Below are 23,067 nucleotides of genomic sequence, written 5' to 3' on the forward strand. Positions count from 1 at the left end.
GGCCAACAGGCACATGAAAATGTGCTCAACATCACTAACTATCAGGAAAATGTTAATCAAAACCACAATGAGATACCACCTCACACCTGTCAGAAGGGCTATTTCCAAAAAGAAATAACAAGTGTTGAAGAGGTCGTAAAGAAAAGGGAACTTTCATTCACTGTTAGTGGGAAATGTAAATTGGTACAGCCACTATGGAAAATGATATGGAGGTTCCTTGAAAATTTAAAAATAGAACTCCCATATGATCCAGCAATTCCACTTCTGGATGGTTAGCCAAAGAAATTGAAATGCTAATTTGAAAAGATATATGTACCCCTATGTTCATTGCAGCATTATTTACAAGAGCCAAGATATGGAAGCAATCTAAGTGCACATCAACAGATAAATGGATAAAAAAGATGTGGTGTATACACATAATGGAATATTACTTAAGGGAAGAGATATAATGGAGATGGAATGTTTTAAGAAACTTGGCTGGTTAAGGAAGGAATGAGTAATTTCAGTAACCAAAGCAAAATGTGTTGTTTGATTTTATTTATTTACTTTCTTTTTTTTAAATTTTATTGGAGCATAGCTGATTAACAATGTTGTATTAGTTTCAGGTGTACAGCAAAGTGATTCAGTTATACATATACATATATTCATTCTTTTTTAGATTCTTTTCTCATATAGGTTATCCCAGAATACTGAGCAGAGTTCCCTGTGCTCTACAGTAGGTCCTTGTTGGTTACCTGTTTTATACATAGTAGTGTGTGTGTGTGCTCATCCCAAGCTCCTGATTTATCCTACCACCCCCCCCATGTTTTGTTTGATTTTATTTAAAATGGAGAGTAGGGGAGGGAGGCAGGAGGCCATAGAGATCTCTAGAAGAGGAAACTGAGGCTCTGAGGGGTGAAGCAGCTCCATACCAGGGCTCATCCCCCCCCTGCAGACCCTCTGGGTGCCTCAGGTCAGGGTGGAGGCAGACATGGGGGAAGTGGGCAATGCTGCCTTGTGCTTCCAGCAACAACACTGCCCACTTCCCCCTCTACCAAGAAACTTTACTTCAGATTATTAAAAGACCCAAACTATTTCTATAAAGGAGATTACACACTGAAATTTTGAAAGTAAAATGACAGCATAAGAAAATTTTTAAAAGTTAAAATGGGTTGAAAAAATGATGTACACAGAGTTTTCCACTTTTCCATGCCAAGAAGATGACTTCTCTAATTAGCCTCCGAGTAGGGAAATATCAAAGATAAATTACTGTCCTAATTCTATAACCACGTGACAAGAAAAAAGGAAAAGGAAAGAATTTACAACATATGATGATGCATTTGAAAAGGAAGTGTGTGTGTGTGTGTGTGTGAACGTACACATATACACTCATATACGCATAGACTATTTCTAGAAGAATGCACAAGAAACGTGACATTTGTTGCCTCTGCAACAGAGCTGGGCAGGCAGGTGGAGGGAGCGGGAAGACTGGTAGAATGAGGCTGACTTTTCACTACAAACACTTCCGTGGTGTTTGGGTTTTCTATCATGTGCATTAGTACTTTTTCCCTTTGGAAGAGATTTTGGTTTTGTTTGTTTTGTTTTGTCTGGGGAGGCAAATGTTATCAACAACAACAAAAAAATAGCAATGGAATTTAGTCATAGCCCCACCTCATATCAGCAGATCTACTGGGCGATTAAATGCCTAGGCTTGGCTAGTTAATGGCTCAACTATATAACCAAAGACCAGGTCCTTTCCGTCCTACTACTCTGCTCCCTAAGTGTGTAGACTTAGTCCTCAGACTTTCTAACCTCATGGCTGCGAGAGCCAGGCGTATGATAAAAGAGGACAATTCCCCGAGGTAGAAAAGAGGCCATCTCTTCCTTGGTTCTCTTTTTAGGAGTAAAGGAACCTTTCCCTAAAACTCCCCAGCAGACGTACCCACATATCTCACTGGCCAAATTACATCACATGTCCACACCCAAACTGAAACCGTGCAACTCAGGTTGGGACTTGAACCCACGTGCCGGGACTTGAATCCAGTCAAAACCCAGACTAAGACTTGAACCCACGGTCTTTTAACTGAGATCACACACCTGGTCTCAAGACTTAATGAAGCTCAGGTTCTTGATGTCTTGTCCCAGAAAGAATTCAGTGAGAGACAAAGTGATAGGTAAGAAGTGGATTTATTTAGAGAGAAACACTCCATAGACAGATTGTGGGCCGTCTCAGAAGGCAGGAGAGCTCTGAAATATGGTGTGCTTAGTTTTTATGGGCTGGGGAATTTCATAGGCTAATAAGTAGGAGGATTAGTCCAACTATTTTGGGGAAGGGGCAGGAATTGGCAGGAAGGATTTCCAGGAATTGGGCCACCACCCACTTTTTGATCTTTGATGGTCGGCCTCATAACTGTGATGGCGTTGGTGGGTGTGTCACTTCGCTTATGCTAATGTATTACAATGAGGCTCAAGGTCCACTGGAAGTCAAACCTTCCACCATCTTGGACCTAGTTGGTTCTAACTAGTTTTTGTCATGTCCTACGTTTATGTCATTCTTTTAAAGGTTGTGCCCTGCTCCCTTCCCTCCTGTTTCAAAACCAGTCACTGGTTTTATTTTGTTTTGTTTTTAACATACTACATAGGTGATACAAATTCTTCTTGTGAAGCTACCTAAGCTCCTCCGCCCTGAGTCCTAGTGATCATACAAAATTCAGAGTACCGCAGGGGTTTGAGAGCTCTACGCCAGGAATCACTTTAATCAAAGGATATTCAAAAGACACCTCATTTCATCAAATGTACTGTTGACCAGCTTATTGGTGTCCTCCATCAACTTCTTTACACATGAGTTCATCAACCCCTCTTCCCTCTTTGATTGAGGGCTTTTCCTTCAACTTGTAAAGTTTTTGGCCAAAGGACTGGAGGCCCACATTAACAAAGTGTTCCATGTCACTGTTGAGGAAAAGGGACCACCTCAAACATCTTAGACTCAACTAGCCCTCATGAAAACAATTATTCTTTTAACAGCCGTCCTTCAATCCAGAAACAAAAGTAGTAGATAATATAAATTACACACATACACACATATATATATTTTTTTGCCACACCACCCAGCTTGCAGGATCTCAGTTCCCCGACCAAGGATTGAACCAGGGCCACCACAGTGAAAGCCCAGAATCCTAACCACTAGGCCACCAGGGAACTCCCCCTAAATATATATTTTAAAAGGGATTCAAAACAATGCTTGTAATGTAAAAGAGACATTAAAAGTACAATAATTTATAATAAATGAATATGTCTTTTAATAAGCAAATGTGCAGGCAACAGTCCTATCAAACAGGACGTGATGAAGCCATGAGATGCTTGCAGCTACGCATGGAAATGCCAAGGCTGGGACAGCCACAAATGCAGACAGATGCAGGAAATGACTCAACAAGCACAAGGCCACTGCCATTGACAGAACGATTTTCTAAAATGGTGAACAACTCTTGATAACCTTTCAAACAAAACACAGTGCAATCATCCCTTGATTTATACAGTAGTTCCATTCCTAAGGAAGTCAGGTTATGTTTAAAAACATGCAAAAAATGTTTGGAGTGTGTATATGTCAAATGGATGAAGTTTTAGGCTTGGAAATGGGTTTTTCACCTGCATGAATGTCTCATGGGACATCAAAGTGTCCCATGGGCTATGGGGCCATTCTCTCCAGAAGGACTGTCCCATACACTGTAGGATATTTGGCATTCCTAGACCCCACTCATTCAATGTCTACAGCAGGGCCCTCCTCCCCAATATAAAAGCCAACACCAATTTCGAGAACACACTTTAGGGAATGGTACCACCTCCTTGGCTTAGACCAACCAACTCTCTGGATCCATGTGACGTCACAGAGCTGGGCGATACCAGAACAAAACTGGGGATCTGTAGGAAACACAGAAAGTGACTGCAGGTTGAGCAGGTAATCAGTAGTCTGCTAATCACAGGTAATATTTGGACATAATTTCTTCCAGCATTGACCATATATACATATTTTTTTAATACAAAGAAGAATATCTGATTTACTGAATTGGCAGAGCTCAATGGGCATAGACAAGAAACGACTTTATTTTTTCTCCCATTGCTATTTTTCTGCTCTGTCAGCACGACTTTCCTAGTCCCAGGATGACAGCTCAGGCAGTTCCACAGCTTTTCAGTCATGTCAAGCTATCATAACTGGTGTAGTGTTTTGAAGCATGGAAAGCACAGCCTTGTCTACATTAGGACTCAGTCTGGCATCAGTTTCTTCCCTCCGCCAGCTCAGACCACCCCTGTGGTGCAGGAGGAGGGGTGGACCTGCTCTCTCACACCCTCTCTATCTCCCTCCCTTCCTGAGTCTCACTCTTCCAAGTTCAGGGTCAGGGAGAAGGAGGTGAGAGGGAGGGGGCAGTCTTGAAGGACTGGTGGGGGGTGATCTGTCCCCCTATCAATTCAGTCTTGGGCCTCCAAGCTGGTTTTGAGGAGCCCCCTCCCCATGGGGTGTGAGCCCTCCAGAAGAAGTTCATCAACGTGAGTGATGTGCTCTCTGGCTGATCTTTGGTTCACTCTCACAGCCTTTTCCTGGGGAACCCCTCCACCCAGCAGGCCTTACTCACAAGTGGGCTTCTTTGAAGGCAGCTTAGCCCAGCTTCCAGGCGACCCATTTAGTTCCTGAGAAACAGCATGTCTTTGCCTTGCCCGAGAGTAGAAGTGTAGCTTCCAAACACTGGCTTTCTCTGCTCACCTGCCACCACAGCTCCTCCAAGGCAGTCTCCCACCTTAAGAATTCTCCACAAAGGAAGCAAGAGTCCTCTACTCAGCTTTCATCCCAAACTTTCAGGGACCCTTGCCATGCCTTCCCGGAAATTTCTCATTGGCCAGTCACTCTGGTGCTCTGAGATGATGAGTATTCAGCTAAAGGATAAATGCCATTCTCTCCTTGTAAGCACCCCAAACTCCATGAACTGTCCTCTTGGAGCCCCTTTGCTTGGCTTGGACGTGAACCCCTAATCTTGTCCCACAGGGAGAAAAGTGGCAGACAAATTCTATGCATTAACTCTTTTTAAGCTTCTAATCTTCTGTGTTTAAAGCTTGGGGGAGAAAGAAAGGTTAGCAAATTTCAGAAAAAAGTAACATTCTCTTAGACAACCCCATCTCCAATCCAGATCTCTTCCCTCGGAAGCAGGTACATATAAATCCAACACTTTTTAGTAGTCTTACACTTATATATACGTATGTAACATACACACATATGCACATACACACATATATGTGTAAATCTATTTTAAAGAATATATTATATCCCCAGAAAATATATACTATTATTTTGGTGGTTTTGTTATTTATATAAATGGTATCTTGCTGCATGCATTATTCTGCAGCCTGGTTTTCCCACACGATGTGTTGGACGTCTTTGAGTCTTTGAGGCCCCATCTCACATGGTCTTGGCCAGCATTCTGCACAACAGTTGCTGTGGCAACCAGCAGCTCCCAGGTGTAGCCTGACAGCTTTGCCTCAGTTGCACCTCACATGTCTTCCTTTCTGCCCCAGGCATTCTGGTGTGCTTGTAAACCCGGAAGCGCCAAGGAGTTAACCCTCCCCGGGGCAATCCTTGACCAATGGGAGATGGGAGCCAGTGGATCAATATTCCACACTTGCAGGTCTCCAGCACACGATTTTATGGTATATTCTACGTGGTTTCTCAGGGGGTCCCCAAATAACCTGAGCCCCAATTGCCCAAAGCAGTCATTGGCTTAATAACACACCCCTGTATAGGCTTTCCTGTTTCCCCATTTCATTCTTCTCACTAAGTTTTTTTGTCTTGGAAAATATAACTATTTTTCATTAAAATGTTGTTTATACTATTACAAGTATTATGTTAACATGTAATGGGTTTATTTTTTAATGAATTGATATATAAATATTTTAAAAATTTCTCAGCCTTGTAATTTCCAATGTTGTAAATATTAGTAGATATAACCCACATAAACAAAAGCTTTTTGAGGTTCTCAATAATTTTTAAAATGGCAAAGGGGTCCTGAGCCCAAAAGTTTGAGACCCACTGATCTACTTCACTGCTTTTAACTTCTAAGTCCAATGAATGCATTCTACTAGTGTATGTGCCCTATTGACTTTATACATTCTCTTCCTGATGAACAGTTAGGCTACTTCAGTTTTCTTCTGTCACCAAGAATGCTGTATAAACACCTCTGGAGCTGCTCCTTGTGCATGGGTATTCCTTGTGCATGTTCCTCTATGGTAGAGCCCTAGAAATAGAAGGCAGAGTCACAGATATGAGCATTTTTAGTTATAAAAGTGAAATTGTCTTCTGTACTTGCCTGTACAATTTGTTTCCTGTATCAGTATACAAAGAACCCATTTCTTCATACCCTCTCTCACTAACACTTATACTGTCCAACTTTGATTTTAACCAATACAATGGTTGAAAATTTCTCTCACCGTTATTTTTCTTTCGATTTCCCTGATTGCTAGTGAGGTTGGTCATCTTTTTATATGATGATTTGCCATTCGTACTTTCTGTTTTATTATTGCTTGTTTGTATCCAATGCTCATTTTTCTATTGAATTGTGCCCTTTTTCTTCTTGGTTTGTGGGAGTCCTCCATATATTTTGTGTATTAAATCTTTGTTATATCTGTTTCCAATATGCTTTTTCATTTTGTTACACGTCTTTTAACTTTATGTTTTCTTTTGTCATGGCAAAGTTGATCGTTTTCATGTCAAATTTATCAGTTTATTCCTGTAAATTTTTCTTCATGTGTTTTGTTTAAAAGTCTTTCCCACCCCTAAACCAGCGGTCCCCAACCTTTTTGGCACCAGGGACCTGTTTTGTGGAGGACAATTTTTCCACAGACCGGGGCTGGGGGGATGGTTTCAGGATGATTCAAAAACATTACATTTATTGTGCACTTTATTTCTATTATTATTACATTGTAATTTATAATGAAATAATTATACAACTCACCATAATGCAGAATCAGTGGGAGCCCTGAGCTTGTTTCCCTGCAGCTAGATGGTCCCATCCGGGGGTGATGGGAGACAGTGACATCCAAAGTGTGTGGCTTATGTCCAGTCTACTCTGTAAGATGCAGCTTAATTGTCACTTGCCGCTCACTGATAGGGGGTTTTGATATGAGTCTGCAAGCAACTGATTTATTACGGTCTCTGTGCAGTCAGACCTCTCTGCTAATGATCATCTGTATTTGCAGCCAATCCCCAGTGCTAGCATCACTGCCTCAGCTCCACCTCAGATCACCAGGCGTTAGAGTCTCATAAGGAGCACGCAACCTAGATCCCTCGCATGCGCAGTTCACAGTAGGGTTCACGCTCCTCTGAGAATCTAATGCCACCTCTAATCTGACAGGAGGTGGAGCTCAGGTGGTAATGTGAGCGATGGGGAGCGGCTATAAATACAGAGGAAGCTTCTCTCCTTCACCTGCCGCTCACCTCCTGCTGTGCGGCCCGGTTCCTAACAGGCCACGGACCAGTACCAGTCTGTGGGCTGGGGGTTGGGGACCCCTGCCCTAAACCATAAAAATATTTTCCTGTATTATTTTCTAATATTTTTTATTGCAGTATAATTGACATATAACATTTTATTAGTTTCAAGTGTATAATATAATGATTTGGTATTTGCATATATTGCAAAATGATTAACATAATGTCTAGTAAACATCTATCACCATCACCATACATAGTTACAGAATTTTTTTATTGTGATGAGAACTTTCAAGATCTACTCTATTAGCAACCATCAAATATGCAATACAGTATTATTATATATTTGCCATGCTGTACATTACATCCCCATGATTTATTCATTTTTTAACTAGAAGTTTATACCTTTTGACTCCCTTTACCCATTCCACCATTTCTAATTAATATTATTATTTTACAACTAAGTCCTTAATCTACTTGGAATGTTTTGTTTGTTTACAGTATGAAGTTAAAATCTAATTTAATTTTTTTCCATATGGCTAGTCAATTATCCCAATATCATTTATTAGGAGTCTATCTTCACCTCATTGATTTATGATGCCAAGCTCCAACATATAATAAATTCCCATGTATACATATGTTCTCTATCCTATTCCATTTATCCATTTACCAAAATCTGCTCAATACTGTACTTTTAGAGTGAAATAACTTTGTAACATGTCTTCTTATCTGATACAGTTATTTTTCCTCATTATTCTTATTTTTCAGAACTATCTTAATGCTTCTTGCCCACTTAGCCTTCCAGATTAATTTTAATATCAGTTTGCCAAGTTGCATTAAAAATTTTGTTGGCAATCTCATTAGGATTACATTAAATTTATATATTAATTTGGGAATAATAATTATTTTTTACAATATTGGGCTAATTCATTTATTTGAATCTTCTTTCAATTTCTTCAATAAATTTTTGAAATTTTTTACATAAGTTTATTATACATTTTTGGCTAGGTTAACTCCAAGATACATTATAGTTTTGTTTGTTATTTGCTGTTTGCTTTTTTTTTTTTTACTATAGTTTTGATTGTCTTCTTTCCTATTGTATTATTAACTGATTATTGCTGGTATATAGAAATGCTATTGGTTTTTGTATGTTGATTTTATATCTGGTCATTCTGTTAGTCTTAAACCCTATATTTGTTGTGAATTTTGTGAAGATGATAATATCACCTATAGATTATAATTCTTTGTCTTTTTTTATTTCTTTATTCTTGTATTCCTTTATTCTGTGTTTTATTGCATTATTTGAACAATATTCATTCACAGTAGTGATAGAGGATATTATTACCCTGACTGGAAGCAATGGTGGTCCAGGCAGTGGAGAACTGAATGCCTTTAACTTGGCCACTGGAGTTCCTAGTGCCAACAGCACACTTCCAGCGAGAGGTGGCTTCAGTAGATCGAGAAGCAGAGATTTATTCTGAGCAACACTGGGACCATTGCCGCAGCAGCCTGGAACTAAAGAGGAAAGAAGTGGGCTTCCCTGGTGGCGCAGTGGTTGAGAATCCGCCTGCCAATTCAGGGGACACGGGTTCGAGCCCTGGTCTGGGAGGATCCCACATGCCGCGGAGCAACTGGGCCCATGCGCCACAACTACTGAGCCTGCGCGTCTGGAGTCTGCGCTCCGCAACAAGAGAGGCCGCGATAGTGAGAGGCTCGCGCACCGCGATGAAGAGTGGCCCCCGCTCGCCGCAACTAGAGAAAGCCCTCGCACAGAAATGAAGACCCAACACAGCCATAAATAAATAAATAAATGAATAAAATTTTTTAAAAAAAAGAGGAAAGAAGTAACAGGCATATAGGGAGCTGTCCCAGACACAGTCTACCCCTTGGAGACTCCTACTCTAGAGAAACCTGAAGGGACCAGTGGGAGATCTGTTCTTACTTCATCAGCCAGGTCTCAGGAACAACAAATGCAGGTGTTTGTTGAATAAATCAATGAATGTTTATTGGACTTTGTAGAGAAGATAGCTTGCCGCCTGTAAAGACTGAGATAGACTTCAAACTATCTAGAGAGAATGAGGGCTTGGGGACAGTTCTCGCCCTTCTCTGCATCACCTAAGGCCTTTCTTCTTCCTGTACCCTCTCCTGCTGAGCTGGTCCTTCTCTGCTCAACTCTTCTCCCTATCCCTGCTTCAGGATTCACAGGTGTGCTCCACCATGCCCCCTTGGTTTTGTTTTTCCAAGTCAGTCTCCAACCACTCCCTGATGGTTTTTTTTCTGATTCTGAGGAAGCCGGGTGAGAGGTTCTGTTTCCCCCTCTCTTTCTTCCCTCTCCTTCCTCCTTCATCTTCCCTTTACTTCTATCTTGCATCTTTCCTCTGGCTTTTACTATCCTGCTTGCTGGAACTGAGCTGATACGGGGTCAAGCATAATGTCCAGGGATTAAAGGCAGGCTGGGCCTAATGGAAAGCCAGTCTGGTCTAGAAACAACGAGGGTTTTGGAACCACAGGGAACTAAGTTCAAACTCCAGCTCTTCCAGGTACTAGCTGGGTGATCTTAGGCAAGCCACTTACATTTAACATCTGTAAAGTGGGGATAATAAGAATAGTCTCATCATAGGATTGAGTTAATCATGTGAAATGCTCAGGACAGTGCCTAGTACATTCTAACTGATCAATAAATGTTAGCCATTGTTATTTCACTCTGCACGGGGGCAGACTAGAGCACTTGTCAGAAAAAGGAAGTCCCTCCTTCTATATTAGATTTTTAAGGCTATCATAACCAAGTACCACAAACTGGGTGGCTTAAACCAACAGAAATGTATTATCTCACAGTTCTGGAGGCTGGAAGTCCAAAATAAAAGTGTTGGCAAGGACATACTCCATCTGAAACCTGTAGGGGAGAATTCTTCTTTGCTTCTTCCTAGTTCTTGCTGGTTGTTGTTTCTTGGCTTGCAGCATCACTTCAATCTCTGCCTCCATCATTACATGGCATTCTCCCTGTGTATCTGTGTCCAAATTGCTCTCTTCTGCCTTTTTTTTTTTTTAATTAATTAATTAATTGATTGATTTCTGGCTGTGTTGGGTCTTCGTTTCTGTGCGCGGGCTTTCTCTAGTTGTGGCGAGCGGGGGCCACTCTTCATCGCGGTGCACGGGCCTCTCACTGTCGCGGCCTCTCTTGTTGCGGAGCACAAGCTCCAGACGTGCAGACTCAGTAGTTGTGACGCACGGGCTTCGGTGCTCCACGGCATGTGGGATCTTCCCAGACCAGGGCTCGCACCCGTGTCCCCTGCATTGGTAGGCAGATTCTCAACCACTGTGCCACCAGGGAAGCCCCCTTTTTTTTTTTTAATATTTATTTATTTATTTATTTTGGCTGCGCCTGGTCTTAGTTGCAGCATGCGGGATCTTTCGTTGCGGCGTGCAGGCTGCTTAGTTGCGGCATGTGGACTCTTAGTTGCAGCATGCAAACTCTTAGCTGTGGCATGCATGTAGGATCTAGTTCCCCAACCCAGGCCCCCTGCATTGGGAGCTCCGCGTCTTACCCACTGGACCACCAGGGAACTCCCCAAATTTCTCTCTTCTTTAAAGGACACCAGTAATGTTGGATTAGGACCCATTCTAATGATCTCATCTGAACTTGATTTCATCTACAAAAGACTCTATTTTCAAATAAGGTCACATTAACAGGTACCAGTGTTTATGGCTTTAATGTATCTTTTGAGGGAATACGATTCAACCCATAACACTCTCCAAATTTTTTAATATTCATCTTCTTGGCACCCAGATTGCTACCACCAAGTGAATTTGGATGGAGGCCTGGACTGAGAAAACGAACAACTCTCTTTCATTTTCAACATTGGCATCCCCCTGCCACCACGACCACCGGTTCCTAGAAGGCTTCCCAAACTGCCCTAGGGAGTTCACCCATTTTTAAGGGCTCCTCCTGCACGCAATGAGTCCATAATCTCTATTTCTTGGCCTGATATCATCTCGCAAACCTAGCCACTTAGATTTTAGAAGATAAAATCTTTCCCAATTGCCTCCTGTAGGCTTCCTTCTGAAGGTTCCTCCTTCGTCTCTACTTTTCCATGTCTAAAGCTAAACTCAGCACTTCCCCAGTCCTGTTTGTGCCCTACACCCGTCTCTCAGGGCACGAGTCTGTCTTCCAGACTAGGAATCTTAGAGTCATTCCTGACTTCTCCCTTACTGTAATAGTTTCCAGTACTTACAGCTCTGAGACGCCAGTGAGGGAACGTCCACAGGTTATTTTCAACATTTCAGGAAGCTAAATGGAGACCGTGTCCACAATAAGTTCTCAAAGTTAACCAAAGTTCAAGTTCTTTATTGTTGTCTGATAATGTATCAATTCTGGGAAATAACACAGCTATGTAATGATGATCAGAGCCCCTGATTGGCTGTATCTGAATCAGAGTTCAAGCGTAGTTCCTAGCTGTCTGTGTAGGTGGCTATGCTCCTGATGGACACAGGGTCCCATGGATCCAGGACAAGACAGGATGGCCAACTTCCAGCTCAACATCCTCAGCAAGCTGCTCAACTTCTAGCAGAGGAGCTCTGGGACTCAGGACCCAGGAGTTCTTCCTCTCTGACCCCCCACATTTCTGCTCTGTGGGATCTGCCCTTCAGTTCTCTGTGCTTAGATCTGATGATTCTCCCAATCCTTTGTAGGTTCTAACCTCTCAAGCTGTCTTCAGTCTGCCCAGGTTTCTCCAAGACATCATCCAATCACGGCCTAAGCCACTGAGACTCCCTGGCAGGCTTTGGACTCCAGGTTGCATCAGATTTTACCTTAACCTGCTCTCTGAGCCTCGAGGCTGGACTATCCACACAGACTGAGATGGTCCCAGGGGGGCGCTGGCCAAGTGATTATAAGTTCTCCCATGTCACCTCCCCTGTCTTCCTTCTCACCATCCCTCCCCACCCCCATTCACTCTCCTTGCCTAGATTCTCAACACCCAGATTATGCAGAAGGACTTGGATCCAGAGTCTCCAGGATGTCCTCACCTAAGGGGGTGAGTTCGAGACAAGAGAGAAGGTTAGGACTCCCTAGGCAGCTGAATCATGAAACTGCTGTGAGGCCAGGACTAACTGCCTTTCCTTCTCTGGATGTTTGGACCAGGAGATCTAGGTCTCTCGTACCTGACAGGCCATGGGGAACAGATCTGGGCTTCAGACGTGAGAAGTGCAGTACATGGAGCATAGAAGTCCTGATTTGTCCCTAGACCCAGGCTATAGGCAGGGAGACGAGGCTCCAGAGGGGACCGGTAGTGAATGTACCTTAACTGTGCAGCAGGTCATGTGCAGAGACACGGGATGGCATTATGAGATGGAGCCCTTCCAGTTGACACACTTTGCCCTGATGCCTCTGCCCCAGCCATCTCCTAGTTCTGTCCCTTCACCTTCTCTTCAGTCCTTGAGCAGTGCTTCACCTGGAGGGCTTGTTAAAACACAGCTTGCTGGGCTCTGCCCCCTGACTTCCTTATTCCTAGGTCTGGGATCGGGCCCAAGAATTTGCATTTCTCACAAGTGTCCAGATCTGATACCGCTGGTCCTGGGAGAACACTCTGAGAACCGCTGCTCCAGACAGAAAGCTGGAAGCACAGAACCACCTGAGGGCCATCACCAAAGTGAGTCAGGGTGTGTGCTCCCTGAGGGCAGGGACCAAGACTGATTGCCCTCTGCACCGAGGGCCTGGCCCTGAAGCTGCCGTGTGAGTACGGGACTGAATTGGCATGCGAAGTAAGCAGCAACCGGGCATTGAAAAGGTTGGGAACGGGCTTCCAGGAGGGAGAGGGTCCCAGGTGGGTGGCATCTACACAGAGCTCACCACAAGACATTGCTTTGACTCTCCCAAAAAAAACCTCTGACAAATATCTCAGGTTTCAGAAAGCAGCTCAAGGAAGAAGCCACCTGCTACCTCCTGCCTTACCCTGGAAAACAGAAGATAAACAGCAGCAGAAGGGTGACTCAGAAGGTGAGGGTCCTGGGGTCCTCAGAGAGTCAGGGTATTGTGGACAAGTCCGCATGACTCGCTTGGCTTTCCTCGTGGATGTGCCAGCATATGGCTCTCTGCTCACAAGAGCGCAGTTACCATTGAAGAAGGGGGTGAGCAGATTTCCCAGAGCCAAGCCCACTAGACCTAGATCCGTCTCTCACTTGGCTCCTCAGCAGCCCCTTTCCTCTCTGCTGGGCTCTCACAGGCATAGAAAGAAGGGAAGAAAGCTTCACAGTCTCCTCGGCCGCTGAGATACGGTCTAACCAAGCTGGGACTGAGTTCCAGAGAGGGCAGAGAGCCGGATCTCCTGGCTTCGCAGAGCGAGGATTCAGGGCAAGGGCTGTGGTCTCTCTGCAAGTTACAATGGGAGGCGGCGGCCTCCCTGACTGTTCTGAGGAAAACAGAAGCTGCCAGGAAAGAGGCTGAGGATGATGTGGAAAAAAAGAAACGGATCTGGCTGAAGTGGGGCCTGAACTTGGGAGGCTGGGCTCTCAGAAAGCGAAGGGGTGACAGGCCAGGGCTGCACAGGATGCGGCTGCCTGAGGTCGTCCGGCCCACACTGCCAGGAGAAGTCTCTCGTGTGCCCTGATGCCAGGCAGGACTGTTCTCCACCTAGCCACTGGCCGTCTTGGTAAGACTCTCTCAGACCTTGAGGAAGGCCCAGAATATGGAGACGTTGGAACAGGGACTTCAGAACAAGAACAGAGCCTTCCTGGACAACGGTATTTACAGACCTAAGGGCCAGATGATGACTGTAAGGGGCATTGAGTCAGCTCTGTGGGAAGCTGTTGATAGGACCTCTTTGACTGGGGCTGAGACTTGGGCTGCTAAAACCTTTTCTAAAGACTGGACAACTTCTGGAATTGGGGATGGTGAGGATAATGAGGTGAGTTCCATGCTGCCCTATCTGGAGTGAGGCAACAGATGATGCACATATTGGATTATCAGGCAAAGATATTAAAGCAAGTATAATAACAACACTGAGTGGTAAACACACTTAAAATTAATGGAAAAATGCTCATCAGAGAAATAGAGACTATAAAAAATTAAAATGTGATGTCAGACGTAAAACATTCACTGGACAAATTTCAACAAGCAAGATGGAAGTGATAGGGGAAGAAGTTAATGAACTTGAAAATGTCAATAAAAATTATATTATCTGAAGAACAGAAAGGGGGAAAAAAGATTGAAAAGATAAACAGAACCTTAAGAACCTGAGGAACAATATTAAAGATCTAATGTTTGTGTCATTGAAGTCCTAGAAGAAGAGGAGAAACATATTAGTGCACAACAAATTTAAAGGAATGATGGTCAAAATGTCTCAAATTGGGAAAAGACATAAATGAAAAGAAGCACATAAACTGGATAAACTCAAAGAAAACCATCCCAGACACATCAAACCAAAACTACTAAAAGTCAAAGATTAAGAAAAAATCTTGAAAGTAGTCAGAAAAAAATTACACATTATTTACAGGAGAACAATGATTTGAATGATCACAGAAGTCAAAGGACAGTAAGACAACATCTTTAAAGTGCAAAGACCTTCCAATCCAGAATTCTATATTCAGTGAAAATACCCTTAAGGAATGAAGGCAAAATAAAGATATTCTCAGATAATGGAAAACTAACAGAATTTATCACCAGCAGCCCTGCTTTAAAGGAAATGATAAAGGAAGTTCTTTGGGCTGAAGGGAGATGATACCAAAGAGAAACTGGGAACTTCAGGAATGAAGGAAGAGCAAAACAAATGCATATATCTGTATAAATATAAAATATTTTCCCCTCTTAAGTTCTTTAAAATATTTATGACTGCTCAAAGCAAAAAATACAATGGTATCTGGAGTAGTTTTCATGTAAGACATGTAAAACATATGACAACTATAACATGTAGGCCAGTGGGGGAGGGTAAATGACCTGTATAGTTACTTCTACATTTTCTTTGAAGTGGTAAAATATTAACTCTCAATAAACTACAAAAGGTTAGTGATTGTTGTGGGTTGAACTGTGTCTCCCTAGAATTTGTATGAAGTCCTCAGATGTGACCCTATTTAAAGATAAGATCTTTATAGAGGTAATCAAGTTAAAATGAGGGCATTAGGGTGGGCCCTAATCTGATATAACTGTGTCCTTAAAAAAAAAAGTAGAAATTTGGACACAAAGACAGACGCAGGGAGAATGCCATGTAAAGATCAGAGTTGTGCTGCCTAGAGCCCAGGAACCACCAAGCTAAGAGAGAGGCTGGAACGGATCCTACCATACTGCTTTCAGAGGGAGCATGGCCCTGCCAACACCTTGATCTTGGACTTCAAGCCTTCAGAACTGTGGGAAAATAAATCTCTGTTATTAAAGCTACCCAGATTGCGGTACTTTGTTACAGAAGCCCCAGGAAACTAATAGAGTTATGTGCATTATATTCTCTAGAGCAACCAGCAACAGAAGAGAAAAAAAAAACAGATATAGGTAAAAAGCCAATATGTTAAAATCAAATACTAAAAAATATTCAAATAATCAAAAGAATGCAAAAAGCAGAAAGTAGGGAAGGGAAAAAGAGAAACAAACAGAAAACAAATAATAAAACGGTAGAACTAAATCTGACCATGTCAAGAGTGACACTAAATATGAATGATCTAAATCCCAATTAAATAGCAGAGGTTGTCAGATTGAGTTTTTTTTAAAGACCTAACCATATACTGTCTTCAAGAAAAAAAATACTTTAGGTAAAAGACATAAGTATGTTGAAAGTAGAAGAATGGAAAAAGGTATGCCATGCAAATATTAATCAAAAGAAAACTGAAATGATTACATTAATATCAAAGCAGTCTTCAGAACAAGGAATATTATCATGCATAAAGCATGACATAATATAATGATAAAAGGATCAATTAAACCTTAAATATGTATGTACCTAACAGCAAAGCTTCAAAACACATGCAAGGAAAACTGATTGGACTGAACAGAGAAATACACAATTATACTTGAAGACTTCACACTGCTCTCACAGTAATTAATAGAAAAAGTGGATAGAAAATTAGTAAGGACATGGAAGACCTGAATAACACTATTAAAAAGCTTGACTTAATTGACCCAACAACAGCATAATATACATTCTTTTTGTTTGCACGTGGAACACTTATCACAATAAAACATATTCTGGACTATTTGGGAGGAAAAAAGCTTAAGATTTTTAAAAGAATTGAAATTATACAAAGTATCTTCTCTATCCTAACAAAATTAAATTAGAAATCAATAACAGAAAAATATCTAGGAAAACCCCAAATATTTGGAAATTAAACAATGTACTTCTAAAGCAATTTATAGGTCATAGATGATATCACTAAGGAAATTTGAAAATATTTTTAATTTCATGAAAACGTAATATATCAAAACTTATGAGATGCAGCAAAAGTAACCTTTCTAGGGAAATTTATAGCATTAAATGGTTATATTAGAAAAAAAAGTCTCAAATAAATAATCTAAGCTTCCACCTTAAGAACCTAGAAAAGGACTTCCCTGGTGGCGCAGTGGTTAAGAATCCGCCTGCTAATTCAGGGGACACGGGTTCAAGCCCTGGTCTGGGAAGATCCCACATGCAGCAGAGCAACTAAGCCCACGAGCCACAACGACTGAGCCCACGTGCCACAACTACTGAAGCCCGCACACCTAGAGCCCATGCTCCACAACTAGAGAAGCCACCGCAGTAAGAAGCCCGTGCACCGCTATGAAGAGTAGCCCCCAATCGCCGCAACTAGAGAAAGCCTGCATGCAGCAACGAAATTAAAAAGAAATAAAATTAAATTAAAATTTATTAAAAAAAAAAAGAACCTAGAAAAATTGGAGCAAATTAAACCCATAGCAAGTAGAAGGAAGAAAATAATAAAGATAAAATCAGAAAACAATCAAATTGTTTCACTGAAACAACAAATTGAAAATAATGGAATTGATTAAACCAAAAGCTATTTCTTTGAGAAGATCAATAAAATTGATAAATCTCTAGCCAAACTGACCAAGAGAATAAAAGACAGAAATTTCCAATATCAGGAATGAAAAAATGAGCATAGAAGCAAAAATCCTCCAATAACAAAGTGAATTCAACACAATATTAAAAGGATACTATTTTATAACCATTTGGGATTTATCCCAGGAATGCAAGGTTTGTTCAATATTCAAAAAATCAATCAAAGTGATTCACTAAATCAAGAGACTAAAGAAGAAAACAAGTATGATAATCAAAATAGATGCAGGACAAGCGTGTAACAAATTTCAATATCCATTCATAATAAAAAGAAAACTCTCAGCAAACTAGGAACAGAAAGGGACATCCTTAACCTGATTAAGGACATCTACAAAAAACAAACATCTTGCTTAAAGGTGAAAAATGGGAAGCTTTCCTCTGAGATTAATAACAAGGAAAAGATGTCCACTCTCACCACTCTTATTTAACATTGTTTGGAGTTCCTACCCAGTGCAATAAGGTGAGATAAAGAAATAAAAGGCATAGAGATTGGAAAAGTTGAAAGAGAACTTATTGTCTTATAGTCTTATTGTCAGATGACATGATTGTCTACATAGAAAATCTCAAGGAAAATGAAACAGAGGCCTAAATATAATAACTAAAACTATAAAATTTCTAGAAGAAAACATAAGAGAAAATATTCGTGACCCTGGGTTAGCGAAGATTTCTTAATATGACAACCAAAACATGATTCAGCAAAAAAAAATGTTTTTTTGATAAATCGGACATCATTAAAATTAAGAACCTCTGCTTAGTGAAAGACATTGTTCAGAGAACGAAAGAACAAATCTAGAATATGAGAAAATGGTTGCAAAACACATTTCTGAAAAACCTTTTGTTTCAGAATATAAAAAGAACTCAAAACTCAGTGTAAGAGAGCAAACAATCCAATTTTATATAGGCAAAAGATTTGGATACTTCGTGAAAGAAAATATATAGATGGCAAGTAAGCATATGAAAAGATGCTTAACATCATTAGTCCTTAGGTAAATGCAAGATCAAAACCACAATGAAAGATGACTGTGCCCTAATAGAATGACTTAAAAAAAAAATACAACTGCTGGGAAGGAACTGCAACTCTGGTACCTTGCTGTGTGTACAAACACACGAGTACAAACATATGTGTTATATACATAAATACTTGTGTATACACACACACATGCAAACAAAATGATTCTCTCATTGCTTTGTGTGTGTGTATATATACAAATACAAACCTATATGTGTATGTATACATACATACATGCATACAAACTCTCACATGTTGCTTATGTATACATACATACAAAACGGTACAGCCACTTTGGAAAAGAAATTGGCAGTTTGTTATAAAGTTAAACACAAACTTATCACATGACTCAGCAATCCCACTCCTGGGTAACATATGAAGTGGAACACAAAACCTTACACACAATTGTTTATAGTGGCTTTATATATAAACACCCCAAACTGGAAACAACCCAACATGTCTTTCGTCTGATGAAGGAATGAGCACCTTGGGGTGCATCCACACAGAGAAATACTACTCAGCGATAAAGAGAAATGAACAACTGATAGATTCAACAGCATGATGAAATTCAATGCCTTATGCTGAGGAAAAGAAGCCAGACTCAAAGGGGTATACATTGTATGATGCTATGACAGTTTGGAAAATGTCATAGACATTTATGACATTCTGAAAAGGCCACATTATAGGAACAAATCAGCAGTTGTCAGGGGCTAGAGGCTAAGGGAGAAAATGACTACAAAGGGACAGCACGAGGTCATCCTGGGGTGAATTGGAACTGTTCAGTACATTGATTATGGGATGATTACATGACTACATGCATTTGTTAAAATTCAGACACCAATAAAGTGTGCATTTTCCTGTAATTTCAAAAAGGGAATATGGAACCTGGCTGCAGTGGGTCAGGGGCTGGGTCACGGCTGTAGCTGGGTTTCCAACTGGGGTTAGAGGGATGGTTAGAGATAATGTGATGGAGCAGCCCTCGCAGGTGCACTGGGGAGAGGGCTAGGGATGGGCAAGGAACAGGTGGCAGGACCCATAAGGGCGCCAGCCAGCAAGGCAATGGAAACTAAAAGACTGCCACAGATCTCAGACACCTCGTCCATGCCTTCCCCCACTCGATGGGTACGGGAATCATTTGGAGAATGCATTAGACAGACAGATCCCTGCCAGTACTGCCCACGTGCTCCCAGGTGCAAAGTGGGTACCTCTTTTGTGAGGGCAGTTGAGGAGGTCCCCAAACTGGCCATGCGCCCTGAGAAGCCAAAGGATGGGGTCAGGGCTGAGAACAACTTTCACATTAATGTGATGAGGGTAGGATGGGATGCTCCTACGGTGAGATTTTCAATGAAGAGGCACGTGTTACTCAGTAAAACCTTTCATGAGCACAGATGCAAACTCGATGGGCAATGCCGGCAAAAGAGACCCAGCTCGCACAAATTGTCGAGGGAGGATGGACATAGAATTACGTGCTCTAGCAGCAGGCAGGAGGGGTCTACCACGTCCTGATGACTCTACCCCAGTTTTCTCTCCCCTTCCATTTCCTTTATTGCACATAAAGCCACTAATGCATGTGCACAAGCGTATTGCATTTTTATTTTTTTATTTTTTGCTACACGGCCAATGATTCGTTTTCATGGACAGCAAATGGAGATGAAAAATGGATTTTGTAAAAATCCCTCCTTGCTTCGTTACCGAATTGCTCATTCTACTTTTATCTTCATTTTCTAGTAAATTTTTTTGCTCTCCATGTTTAGCAGCAACAAATCCTTGCGTATCTTATTTGGAGAATTTCAATGTTTTCCATTTTTTGTAAAGCCAAGGACTGTTTTGTGACTTTTTGGCATGTGACCATTTCATGTAAGGCAATCTATCTTTAGCTGGGAATATGACACTCTAAGTAGAGACTTTTTCCTTCATGTCAAGTATCTGGGTTTTCTGATTCTGGGGTTCTGGCTCTGTGGCTCTGGAGCGAGGCCCAGGACTCTGTATTTTGAACAAGTGCCGGAAGTGAGACTGATGCTATCGACGTCCACCAGCCTGGGGGGCACACTGTTCCCATCTAGAGATGGAAAAACTGAGGTCCTGTCCCGTGTGTTTGACTGAAGTTGGGACGCTCTGGGTGGGGCTGCTCCTGGCTCGTTTTGGAGGCAGGAAGAGAAAATGGTTTAAACACCAGCGGTGCCTAATACAGCGCTTGCTGCCCAGAAGGCACAACAGAAGAAGAAAGCCTGGTTTCTACTTGGGTGCCTTTAACAGTGGACCATGGGAGGGGTGAGTGGGAGTCTGGGCTGTGAGCCCCTGGGTGTGGCGGGATGAGGGACGGCTGGAGACCAGGTCTGAAGCCACAGAGAGGCACGTCAGAGTGGCATTTCCATACAACACTTTGGGTTCTTTGTAAAAGATTTGGGGATATGGGAAGGGAGGGTTCCCACCTATCCTCCGCATACCCCGTCCACTAGAAAACCAGCTCTTCCTCCCAGGGCTGTCTTGGATAATCGTCACCCCACCTCTCTAACCTCCCAAGAGCCCAAGGAAGAACTTTGGGTTGCGGCGTGTGCCAAGGGTCCAGTATGAGGACGTAAGTTGCAGGGGCCGAGAGACGGATGAATTGACCTGCAAGCAAAAGTGTGTGCACCTCATAGCGGCCACCTCTTCCACCTCCCCTGCCAAGCCTGAGCGTCCCCCCATCCCAGCCCCCTGGCCCCTCCCCAGGTGGGGCTGTGAGCCTTGCCTGACCAGGGAAGGCACCATGGTGCCCCTTTAACATTCAGGGGCTCCTTCCTTCCCTCCCCTCCCACCCCCAGGGAACACTCAGGGTCTTTCTTCCTCCTTCCCTTCAGGAGACAAAGGCTCTTCCACTGTCACGGGTAATTTCAGGCTCTCTTCAAGGCAGAGTTTCTCATCACACCTAAGCCTGACATACTTACTTGCCTGGCTCTGCAGATCACTCAGAGAGCAGGGCACAGACAACAATTGTGCAGGGGAAAATTCCACTCCTTCTGGGCAGGGATCCAGTTTCCAATTATTTCTTTATCCCGTTTACTTGATGACCAAATCTAGTGTCATCTCATAATTTTATGGCCATGAGCAGACCATGATAAGGGGAAATGGCTTCATGTCACTGCCAATGAGGGGCCTGCCTCCTCAGAGCCTGGAGGGACGCAAGGTTGCTACTCCTCTTTCTCTGCACCTGTGCACCTGCCACGCCTCCAGGATCAGCTACCCCTGCCCACATTTGAAGCTTCAGCTCTGTCCATTCCTGGGTCTGTCCACGAAGCAGCAAACCCCACCCCCAGCCTTACAAAGCCCTTCTCACCCTGGCTCTCTCTTAAGCATCCTCACCTCCTTGCCCTCACCTTCCACAGAAGCTGCCGGTGACTGGCATTATCCACGGCAAGGCACTGTGCCAAGTGCTTTTCTAACTACTGTGTCCATTCGTCCCTGTGACAACCACATTTTACACATCTAGATACAGAGACCAGAGATGTTAAGCGATTTGCCCAAGGTCACACAGGCAGGAAGGAAAAGAGCGACAACTTGAACCCAGCTCTGATTCTAAAACCTGTGCTCTCCATCAGTGCCCTAACCAGGCCCCCAAAGGTCACCAGGGACCCCCCCAAACCAACCTGTGGCTCCCCTTGGCCTCAGCCTCCTTGACATTCGAGTAACATTTGACTCCTCTGACTTCTGAGATCTCCTTTGCTGTCCTCCTCTGTGTCTCTTCCCCTCGACCCTCCCCTCATGGCCGTCAGTGCCCCATCCCTTCCCCCACCCCAGGTCAGATCTTCAGCCTTCTTCTCTTCTCCCTCTACTTTACCCAGGTGGCTCCGAGTTCCAACTCTTATCTCTACCAAACGCCTGTCCAATCTGCGTGAAGAGCTCTCCCCAAACTTCTCAGCTCTATATGTGTGTTTGCAAAGGATTCACCCTTCCTCCCCATACTCTCTTTGCCAGAAGCTGTGTCAGAGATAACTGGGCCCCCTTCTTCCTGCCCACATGGGCTTGAGACTCCAGGGTCAGCTTTGCCTCCCTGCATCTTGCCGTGCTCTGCACTAATGAAATTGGCTGCCCGCATTTCTCTCCTTGTGAATTCTCATCCTTCATCCTGCAGCTTAGGGGTCCCTTGGAAGCCATTGGGAGCTTGTAATCTCCACCCTCTTCAGGATCCTGCAGTCTACTGATGGGTACCAGTCCTGGAACCCCTCATCTGAGCCGAGACCTCTGTGCCTTTCTTGCCTGTCAAGCTGGCACACACAGGGCTAGCACTGGACTTGGCTCAGAAGTCACCTCCACCTGGAAGCCACCCCGCTTAACTGGGCACTTTCCCCTCTGGACTCTGATAGCACCTGAGCAAACCTTAATACATGGTTTTTCTGTGCTAGGTGCTGGGGACCCTGGTAAGGAGAACAAATGGCCCCAGTATTATTGGAGGAAACAAACAGACATAAAGAAAATGCACAAGGTGTGTCTTAGGTTTGCATGCAGGAGGTCAACACTTGTGAGGGAATGACAGAAGCAAGACTGGACAGAGGACAGACATACTGAGCTGCAGTCACAATAGTCCTCAGCCAATCCTATGAGGA

Source organism: Balaenoptera ricei, chromosome 7 (genome assembly GCF_028023285.1).
Source record: "Balaenoptera ricei isolate mBalRic1 chromosome 7, mBalRic1.hap2, whole genome shotgun sequence".
Lineage (NCBI taxonomy): Eukaryota > Metazoa > Chordata > Mammalia > Artiodactyla > Balaenopteridae > Balaenoptera > Balaenoptera ricei.